The 9,081-nt window shown below is 46.8% G+C and overlaps 12 non-coding genes across 12 annotated transcripts; all 12 read left to right on the top strand.

The window, feature by feature from the left end:
- The first annotated feature begins 393 nt into the window (after nucleotides 1-393).
- Nucleotides 394-475, top strand: trnal-aag. The gene has a single exon. It is a non-coding gene; the product is annotated as a tRNA-Leu (tRNA).
- Nucleotides 476-845: 370 nt separating this feature from the next.
- trnae-uuc lies at nucleotides 846-917 on the top strand. The gene has a single exon. It is a non-coding gene; the product is annotated as a tRNA-Glu (tRNA).
- Nucleotides 918-1,958: 1,041 nt separating this feature from the next.
- On the top strand, nucleotides 1,959-2,040 carry trnal-aag. The gene has a single exon. It is a non-coding gene; the product is annotated as a tRNA-Leu (tRNA).
- Nucleotides 2,041-2,410: 370 nt separating this feature from the next.
- Nucleotides 2,411-2,482, top strand: trnae-uuc. Its single transcript has one exon. It is a non-coding gene; the product is annotated as a tRNA-Glu (tRNA).
- A 1,041-nt stretch (nucleotides 2,483-3,523) lies between these two features.
- Nucleotides 3,524-3,605, top strand: trnal-aag. Its single transcript has one exon. It is a non-coding gene; the product is annotated as a tRNA-Leu (tRNA).
- Nucleotides 3,606-3,975: 370 nt separating this feature from the next.
- On the top strand, nucleotides 3,976-4,047 carry trnae-uuc. Its single transcript has one exon. It is a non-coding gene; the product is annotated as a tRNA-Glu (tRNA).
- Nucleotides 4,048-5,088: 1,041 nt separating this feature from the next.
- trnal-aag lies at nucleotides 5,089-5,170 on the top strand. Its single transcript has one exon. It is a non-coding gene; the product is annotated as a tRNA-Leu (tRNA).
- A 370-nt stretch (nucleotides 5,171-5,540) lies between these two features.
- trnae-uuc lies at nucleotides 5,541-5,612 on the top strand. The gene has a single exon. It is a non-coding gene; the product is annotated as a tRNA-Glu (tRNA).
- A 1,041-nt stretch (nucleotides 5,613-6,653) lies between these two features.
- trnal-aag lies at nucleotides 6,654-6,735 on the top strand. Its single transcript has one exon. It is a non-coding gene; the product is annotated as a tRNA-Leu (tRNA).
- A 370-nt stretch (nucleotides 6,736-7,105) lies between these two features.
- On the top strand, nucleotides 7,106-7,177 carry trnae-uuc. The gene has a single exon. It is a non-coding gene; the product is annotated as a tRNA-Glu (tRNA).
- A 1,041-nt stretch (nucleotides 7,178-8,218) lies between these two features.
- On the top strand, nucleotides 8,219-8,300 carry trnal-aag. Its single transcript has one exon. It is a non-coding gene; the product is annotated as a tRNA-Leu (tRNA).
- Nucleotides 8,301-8,670: 370 nt separating this feature from the next.
- trnae-uuc lies at nucleotides 8,671-8,742 on the top strand. The gene has a single exon. It is a non-coding gene; the product is annotated as a tRNA-Glu (tRNA).
- The last annotated feature ends 339 nt before the right edge of the window (nucleotides 8,743-9,081 follow it).

Genomic DNA, 9,081 nt, shown 5'->3' with positions numbered 1-9,081 from the left:
TGGGTATTATGCAAAGGTACTGTTTATGAAGTTGAAGAAACTCGTTCCAGTTTGTGTTACACCTTTGCAAGCTTTGCTGTTTCCCTGCTGTAACTACATGCCACTCAAGTGTGCTTCAAGTCCACCGCATTGTAAGGTGTTAGGTTGTGAGGTCTAAGGACCTGGGTTAAGGCTTTGGGCCCTTCACACGTGTGGGCTGAAATCTCATTGCTGCAATAGGATCTTACCCAGGGCAGGCAGATGCCATCCTGTCCAAAAACACTCAGTGAAGTAGGAGACCATTTCTTTCCTACAACATTAAGAGCATTGCTGAATGTTCTGGGCTTCTAGTTTGTGCTGCACCTTTTCAAGTTTTACCGTCTAGTACTTGGCTAGGAGGCTGCTAGTTGTAGTGGTAGCATGACCGAGCGGTCTAAGGTGCTGGATTAAGGCTCCAGTCTCTTCGGGGGCGTGGGTTCGAATCCCACTGCTGCCACGCAGATGTAGCTGCAAAGTTCCCCTGGTGTTGGGTTTCATGTCTTGCCAATAAATGGAAAGTCCTACATGGCATGGAGATTAAATTCTGTTGCCACATGTATGCCAAGTCCAACTTGCAGGAATCACCTCAAGAGTAAATCTTTTGATGGAGGGCTTTGAAGTCTTAACAACTTGCAGAATTTTCCCACCGGTTTTCAAGTTAATTTGTTGGTTTTCACTCATGGTGTCATCCCTGACTAGTTACTGCTTTTAACCAGAACCTGCAGCCAGTGGGGGAGTGGTTAAGGTGGTGCTGTGTTGCACTCACCATGACTGCAGAGTTACAAAAGTGTCCTTGATTTCACTACAGTGGTGTGCAAGCACCTCACTCCCATATGGTCTAGCGGTTAGGATTCCTGGTTTTCACCCAGGCGGCCCGGGTTCAACTCCCGGTATGGGAACATGTCTTTAATGTTTCCCTAAGCCAAGGTGTACCGTGTGTTATTCCTCTACTGGGATAAATGGGGATGGTTATTGGCAGGTACCTGTTGACTTTTGACAATGTGCTAGTGAACAAAGCAATCACAAGGAGCTTCTTAGTGCAGCACTGCATACCCATTTGCAACCTCCAGTCAATACTCTCCAAGCAGGAGCAGAATACAGACTTTTCCCTCTTCCCCTTAGGATTGCCATGAAGGAAACAGGAAAACCAGCCAAAACCTGGCTAAGCGCATGTCACGACACAAAACAGCTAGCTGGTCAGGCCAGTTCTCAGCAGTCTGTTTAGACCTACAGTTCAGTGGCCGCTCTTCTACTGATGAGGATGTACACATTCTGGGCGGGGAGGTAGGATAGTGTGAGCGGGGAGTCAAGGAGGCCATTTATGTGAAAAGCAAATGGCCATCTTTGAACGGAGGGAGCAGGACTAAGGGTACATGTTTCACCATCTTTCAGTGCTGTGATTGCAGCCATTCCCCAACTCTCTGTGAATGGTAATCCTGTCCATTGATCAATGGTTGTGGCAATTTGCATGTGAATGATGATGAAAGTGAGCCAACAGCCCATTGTTAATCAGTGCAAACAAACTGATCACCATTGTTAATCAGTTTTGGGTATTATGCAAAGGTACTGTTTATGAAGTTGAAGAAACTCGTTCCAGTTTGTGTTACACCTTTGCAAGCTTTGCTGTTTCCCTGCTGTAACTACATGCCACTCAAGTGTGCTTCAAGTCCACCGCATTGTAAGGTGTTAGGTTGTGAGGTCTAAGGACCTGGGTTAAGGCTTTGGGCTCTTCACACGTGTGGGCTGAAATCTCATTGCTGCAATAGGATCTTACCCAGGGCAGGCAGATGCCATCCTGTCCAAAAACACTCAGTGAAGTAGGAGACCATTTCTTTCCTACAACATTAAGAGCATTGCTGAATGTTCTGGGCTTCTAGTTTGTGCTGCACCTTTTCAAGTTTTACCGTCTAGTACTTGGCTAGGAGGCTGCTAGTTGTAGTGGTAGCATGACCGAGCGGTCTAAGGTGCTGGATTAAGGCTCCAGTCTCTTCGGGGGCGTGGGTTCGAATCCCACTGCTGCCACGCAGATGTAGCTGCAAAGTTCCCCTGGTGTTGGGTTTCATGTCTTGCCAATAAATGGAAAGTCCTACATGGCATGGAGATTAAATTCTGTTGCCACATGTATGCCAAGTCCAACTTGCAGGAATCACCTCAAGAGTAAATCTTTTGATGGAGGGCTTTGAAGTCTTAACAACTTGCAGAATTTTCCCACCAGTTTTCAAGTTAATTTGTTGGTTTTCACTCATGGTGTCATCCCTGACTAGTTACTGCTTTTAACCAGAACCTGCAGCCAGTGGGGGAGTGGTTAAGGTGGTGCTGTGTTGCACTCACCATGACTGCAGAGTTACAAAAGTGTCCTTGATTTCACTACAGTGGTGTGCAAGCACCTCACTCCCATATGGTCTAGCGGTTAGGATTCCTGGTTTTCACCCAGGCGGCCCGGGTTCAACTCCCGGTATGGGAACATGTCTTTAATGTTTCCCTAAGCCAAGGTGTACCGTGTGTTATTCCTCTACTGGGATAAATGGGGATGGTTATTGGCAGGTACCTGTTGACTTTTGACAATGTGCTAGTGAACAAAGCAATCACAAGGAGCTTCTTAGTGCAGCACTGCATACCCATTTGCAACCTCCAGTCAATACTCTCCAAGCAGGAGCAGAATACAGACTTTTCCCTCTTCCCCTTAGGATTGCCATGAAGGAAACAGGAAAACCAGCCAAAACCTGGCTAAGCGCATGTCACGACACAAAACAGCTAGCTGGTCAGACCAGTTCTCAGCAGTCTGTTTAGACCTACAGTTCAGTGGCCGCTCTTCTACTGATGAGGATGTACACATTCTGGGCGGGGAGGTAGGATAGTGTGAGCGGGGAGTCAAGGAGGCCATTTATGTGAAAAGCAAATGGCCATCTTTGAACGGAGGGAGCAGGACTAAGGGTACATGTTTCACCATCTTTCAGTGCTGTGATTGCAGCCATTCCCCAACTCTCTGTGAATGGTAATCCTGTCCATTGATCAATGGTTGTGGCAATTTGCATGTGAATGATGATGAAAGTGAGCCAACAGCCCATTGTTAATCAGTGCAAACAAACTGATCACCATTGTTAATCAGTTTTGGGTATTATGCAAAGGTACTGTTTATGAAGTTGAAGAAACTCGTTCCAGTTTGTGTTACACCTTTGCAAGCTTTGCTGTTTCCCTGCTGTAACTACATGCCACTCAAGTGTGCTTCAAGTCCACCGCATTGTAAGGTGTTAGGTTGTGAGGTCTAAGGACCTGGGTTAAGGCTTTGGGCCCTTCACACGTGTGGGCTGAAATCTCATTGCTGCAATAGGATCTTACCCAGGGCAGGCAGATGCCATCCTGTCCAAAAACACTCAGTGAAGTAGGAGACCATTTCTTTCCTACAACATTAAGAGCATTGCTGAATGTTCTGGGCTTCTAGTTTGTGCTGCACCTTTTCAAGTTTTACCGTCTAGTACTTGGCTAGGAGGCTGCTAGTTGTAGTGGTAGCATGACCGAGCGGTCTAAGGTGCTGGATTAAGGCTCCAGTCTCTTCGGGGGCGTGGGTTCGAATCCCACTGCTGCCACGCAGATGTAGCTGCAAAGTTCCCTTGGTGTTGGGTTTCATGTCTTGCCAATAAATGGAAAGTCCTACATGGCATGGAGATTAAATTCTGTTGCCACATGTATGCCAAGTCCAACTTGCAGGAATCACCTCAAGAGTAAATCTTTTGATGGAGGGCTTTGAAGTCTTAACAACTTGCAGAATTTTCCCACCGGTTTTCAAGTTAATTTGTTGGTTTTCACTCATGGTGTCATCCCTGACTAGTTACTGCTTTTAACCAGAACCTGCAGCCAGTGGGGGAGTGGTTAAGGTGGTGCTGTGTTGCACTCACCATGACTGCAGAGTTACAAAAGTGTCCTTGATTTCACTACAGTGGTGTGCAAGCACCTCACTCCCATATGGTCTAGCGGTTAGGATTCCTGGTTTTCACCCAGGCGGCCCGGGTTCAACTCCCGGTATGGGAACATGTCTTTAATGTTTCCCTAAGCCAAGGTGTACCGTGTGTTATTCCTCTACTGGGATAAATGGGGGTGGTTATTGGCAGGTACCTGTTGACTTTTGACAATGTGCTAGTGAACAAAGCAATCACAAGGAGCTTCTTAGTGCAGCACTGCATACCCATTTGCAACCTCCAGTCAATACTCTCCAAGCAGGAGCAGAATACAGACTTTTCCCTCTTCCCCTTAGGATTGCCATGAAGGAAACAGGAAAACCAGCCAAAACCTGGCTAAGCGCATGTCACGACACAAAACAGCTAGCTGGTCAGACCAGTTCTCAGCAGTCTGTTTAGACCTACAGTTCAGTGGCCGCTCTTCTACTGATGAGGATGTACACATTCTGGGCGGGGAGGTAGGATAGTGTGAGCGGGGAGTCAAGGAGGCCATTTATGTGAAAAGCAAATGGCCATCTTTGAACGGAGGGAGCAGGACTAAGGGTACATGTTTCACCATCTTTCAGTGCTGTGATTGCAGCCATTCCCCAACTCTCTGTGAATGGTAATCCTGTCCATTGATCAATGGTTGTGGCAATTTGCATGTGAATGATGATGAAAGTGAGCCAACAGCCCATTGTTAATCAGTGCAAACAAACTGATCACCATTGTTAATCAGTTTTGGGTATTATGCAAAGGTACTGTTTATGAAGTTGAAGAAACTCGTTCCAGTTTGTGTTACACCTTTGCAAGCTTTGCTGTTTCCCTGCTGTAACTACATGCCACTCAAGTGTGCTTCAAGTCCACCGCATTGTAAGGTGTTAGGTTGTGAGGTCTAAGGACCTGGGTTAAGGCTTTGGGCTCTTCACACGTGTGGGCTGAAATCTCATTGCTGCAATAGGATCTTACCCAGGGCAGGCAGATGCCATCCTGTCCAAAAACACTCAGTGAAGTAGGAGACCATTTCTTTCCTACAACATTAAGAGCATTGCTGAATGTTCTGGGCTTCTAGTTTGTGCTGCACCTTTTCAAGTTTTACCGTCTAGTACTTGGCTAGGAGGCTGCTAGTTGTAGTGGTAGCATGACCGAGCGGTCTAAGGTGCTGGATTAAGGCTCCAGTCTCTTCGGGGGCGTGGGTTCGAATCCCACTGCTGCCACGCAGATGTAGCTGCAAAGTTCCCCTGGTGTTGGGTTTCATGTCTTGCCAATAAATGGAAAGTCCTACATGGCATGGAGATTAAATTCTGTTGCCACATGTATGCCAAGTCCAACTTGCAGGAATCACCTCAAGAGTAAATCTTTTGATGGAGGGCTTTGAAGTCTTAACAACTTGCAGAATTTTCCCACCGGTTTTCAAGTTAATTTGTTGGTTTTCACTCATGGTGTCATCCCTGACTAGTTACTGCTTTTAACCAGAACCTGCAGCCAGTGGGGGAGTGGTTAAGGTGGTGCTGTGTTGCACTCACCATGACTGCAGAGTTACAAAAGTGTCCTTGATTTCACTACAGTGGTGTGCAAGCACCTCACTCCCATATGGTCTAGCGGTTAGGATTCCTGGTTTTCACCCAGGCGGCCCGGGTTCAACTCCCGGTATGGGAACATGTCTTTAATGTTTCCCTAAGCCAAGGTGTACCGTGTGTTATTCCTCTACTGGGATAAATGGGGGTGGTTATTGGCAGGTACCTGTTGACTTTTGACAATGTGCTAGTGAACAAAGCAATCACAAGGAGCTTCTTAGTGCAGCACTGCATACCCATTTGCAACCTCCAGTCAATACTCTCCAAGCAGGAGCAGAATACAGACTTTTCCCTCTTCCCCTTAGGATTGCCATGAAGGAAACAGGAAAACCAGCCAAAACCTGGCTAAGCGCATGTCACGACACAAAACAGCTAGCTGGTCAGACCAGTTCTCAGCAGTCTGTTTAGACCTACAGTTCAGTGGCCGCTCTTCTACTGATGAGGATGTACACATTCTGGGCGGGGAGGTAGGATAGTGTGAGCGGGGAGTCAAGGAGGCCATTTATGTGAAAAGCAAATGGCCATCTTTGAACGGAGGGAGCAGGACTAAGGGTACATGTTTCACCATCTTTCAGTGCTGTGATTGCAGCCATTCCCCAACTCTCTGTGAATGGTAATCCTGTCCATTGATCAATGGTTGTGGCAATTTGCATGTGAATGATGATGAAAGTGAGCCAACAGCCCATTGTTAATCAGTGCAAACAAACTGATCACCATTGTTAATCAGTTTTGGGTATTATGCAAAGGTACTGTTTATGAAGTTGAAGAAACTCGTTCCAGTTTGTGTTACACCTTTGCAAGCTTTGCTGTTTCCCTGCTGTAACTACATGCCACTCAAGTGTGCTTCAAGTCCACCGCATTGTAAGGTGTTAGGTTGTGAGGTCTAAGGACCTGGGTTAAGGCTTTGGGCTCTTCACACGTGTGGGTTGAAATCTCATTGCTGCAATAGGATCTTACCCAGGGCAGGCAGATGCCATCCTGTCCAAAAACACTCAGTGAAGTAGGAGACCATTTCTTTCCTACAACATTAAGAGCATTGCTGAATGTTCTGGGCTTCTAGTTTGTGCTGCACCTTTTCAAGTTTTACCGTCTAGTACTTGGCTAGGAGGCTGCTAGTTGTAGTGGTAGCATGACCGAGCGGTCTAAGGTGCTGGATTAAGGCTCCAGTCTCTTCGGGGGCGTGGGTTCGAATCCCACTGCTGCCACGCAGATGTAGCTGCAAAGTTCCCTTGGTGTTGGGTTTCATGTCTTGCCAATAAATGGAAAGTCCTACATGGCATGGAGATTAAATTCTGTTGCCACATGTATGCCAAGTCCAACTTGCAGGAATCACCTCAAGAGTAAATCTTTTGATGGAGGGCTTTGAAGTCTTAACAACTTGCAGAATTTTCCCACCGGTTTTCAAGTTAATTTGTTGGTTTTCACTCATGGTGTCATCCCTGACTAGTTACTGCTTTTAACCAGAACCTGCAGCCAGTGGGGGAGTGGTTAAGGTGGTGCTGTGTTGCACTCACCATGACTGCAGAGTTACAAAAGTGTCCTTGATTTCACTACAGTGGTGTGCAAGCACCTCACTCCCATATGGTCTAGCGGTTAGGATTCCTGGTTTTCACCCAGGCGGCCCGGGTTCAACTCCCGGTATGGGAACATGTCTTTAATGTTTCCCTAAGCCAAGGTGTACCGTGTGTTATTCCTCTACTGGGATAAATGGGGGTGGTTATTGGCAGGTACCTGTTGACTTTTGACAATGTGCTAGTGAACAAAGCAATCACAAGGAGCTTCTTAGTGCAGCACTGCATACCCATTTGCAACCTCCAGTCAATACTCTCCAAGCAGGAGCAGAATACAGACTTTTCCCTCTTCCCCTTAGGATTGCCATGAAGGAAACAGGAAAACCAGCCAAAACCTGGCTAAGCGCATGTCACGACACAAAACAGCTAGCTGGTCAGACCAGTTCTCAGCAGTCTGTTTAGACCTACAGTTCAGTGGCCGCTCTTCTACTGATGAGGATGTACACATTCTGGGCGGGGAGGTAGGATAGTGTGAGCGGGGAGTCAAGGAGGCCATTTATGTGAAAAGCAAATGGCCATCTTTGAACGGAGGGAGCAGGACTAAGGGTACATGTTTCACCATCTTTCAGTGCTGTGATTGCAGCCATTCCCCAACTCTCTGTGAATGGTAATCCTGTCCATTGATCAATGGTTGTGGCAATTTGCATGTGAATGATGATGAAAGTGAGCCAACAGCCCATTGTTAATCAGTGCAAACAAACTGATCACCATTGTTAATCAGTTTTGGGTATTATGCAAAGGTACTGTTTATGAAGTTGAAGAAACTCGTTCCAGTTTGTGTTACACCTTTGCAAGCTTTGCTGTTTCCCTGCTGTAACTACATGCCACTCAAGTGTGCTTCAAGTCCACCGCATTGTAAGGTGTTAGGTTGTGAGGTCTAAGGACCTGGGTTAAGGCTTTGGGCTCTTCACACGTGTGGGCTGAAATCTCATTGCTGCAATAGGATCTTACCCAGGGCAGGCAGATGCCATCCTGTCCAAAAACACTCAGTGAAGTAGGAGACCATTTCTTTCCTACAACATTAAGAGCATTGCTGAATGTTCTGGGCTTCTAGTTTGTGCTGCACCTTTTCAAGTTTTACCGTCTAGTACTTGGCTAGGAGGCTGCTAGTTGTAGTGGTAGCATGACCGAGCGGTCTAAGGTGCTGGATTAAGGCTCCAGTCTCTTCGGGGGCGTGGGTTCGAATCCCACTGCTGCCACGCAGATGTAGCTGCAAAGTTCCCTTGGTGTTGGGTTTCATGTCTTGCCAATAAATGGAAAGTCCTACATGGCATGGAGATTAAATTCTGTTGCCACATGTATGCCAAGTCCAACTTGCAGGAATCACCTCAAGAGTAAATCTTTTGATGGAGGGCTTTGAAGTCTTAACAACTTGCAGAATTTTCCCACCGGTTTTCAAGTTAATTTGTTGGTTTTCACTCATGGTGTCATCCCTGACTAGTTACTGCTTTTAACCAGAACCTGCAGCCAGTGGGGGAGTGGTTAAGGTGGTGCTGTGTTGCACTCACCATGACTGCAGAGTTACAAAAGTGTCCTTGATTTCACTACAGTGGTGTGCAAGCACCTCACTCCCATATGGTCTAGCGGTTAGGATTCCTGGTTTTCACCCAGGCGGCCCGGGTTCAACTCCCGGTATGGGAACATGTCTTTAATGTTTCCCTAAGCCAAGGTGTACCGTGTGTTATTCCTCTACTGGGATAAATGGGGATGGTTATTGGCAGGTACCTGTTGACTTTTGACAATGTGCTAGTGAACAAAGCAATCACAAGGAGCTTCTTAGTGCAGCACTGCATACCCATTTGCAACCTCCAGTCAATACTCTCCAAGCAGGAGCAGAATACAGACTTTTCCCTCTTCCCCTTAGGATTGCCATGAAGGAAACAGGAAAACCAGCCAAAACCTGGCTAAGCGCATGTCACGACACAAAACAGCTAGCTGGTCAGGCCAGTTCTCAGCAGTCTGTTTAGACCTACAGTTCAG

This window comes from Haplochromis burtoni, unplaced genomic scaffold (genome assembly GCF_018398535.1).
Source record: "Haplochromis burtoni strain Fernald_Lab_line unplaced genomic scaffold, NCSU_Asbu1 Contig_383, whole genome shotgun sequence".
NCBI classification, from domain to species: Eukaryota; Metazoa; Chordata; class Actinopteri; order Cichliformes; family Cichlidae; genus Haplochromis; species Haplochromis burtoni.
Note: the sequence above shows the minus strand (reverse complement) of the source record. Positions and strands in the feature narration are given on the sequence as shown.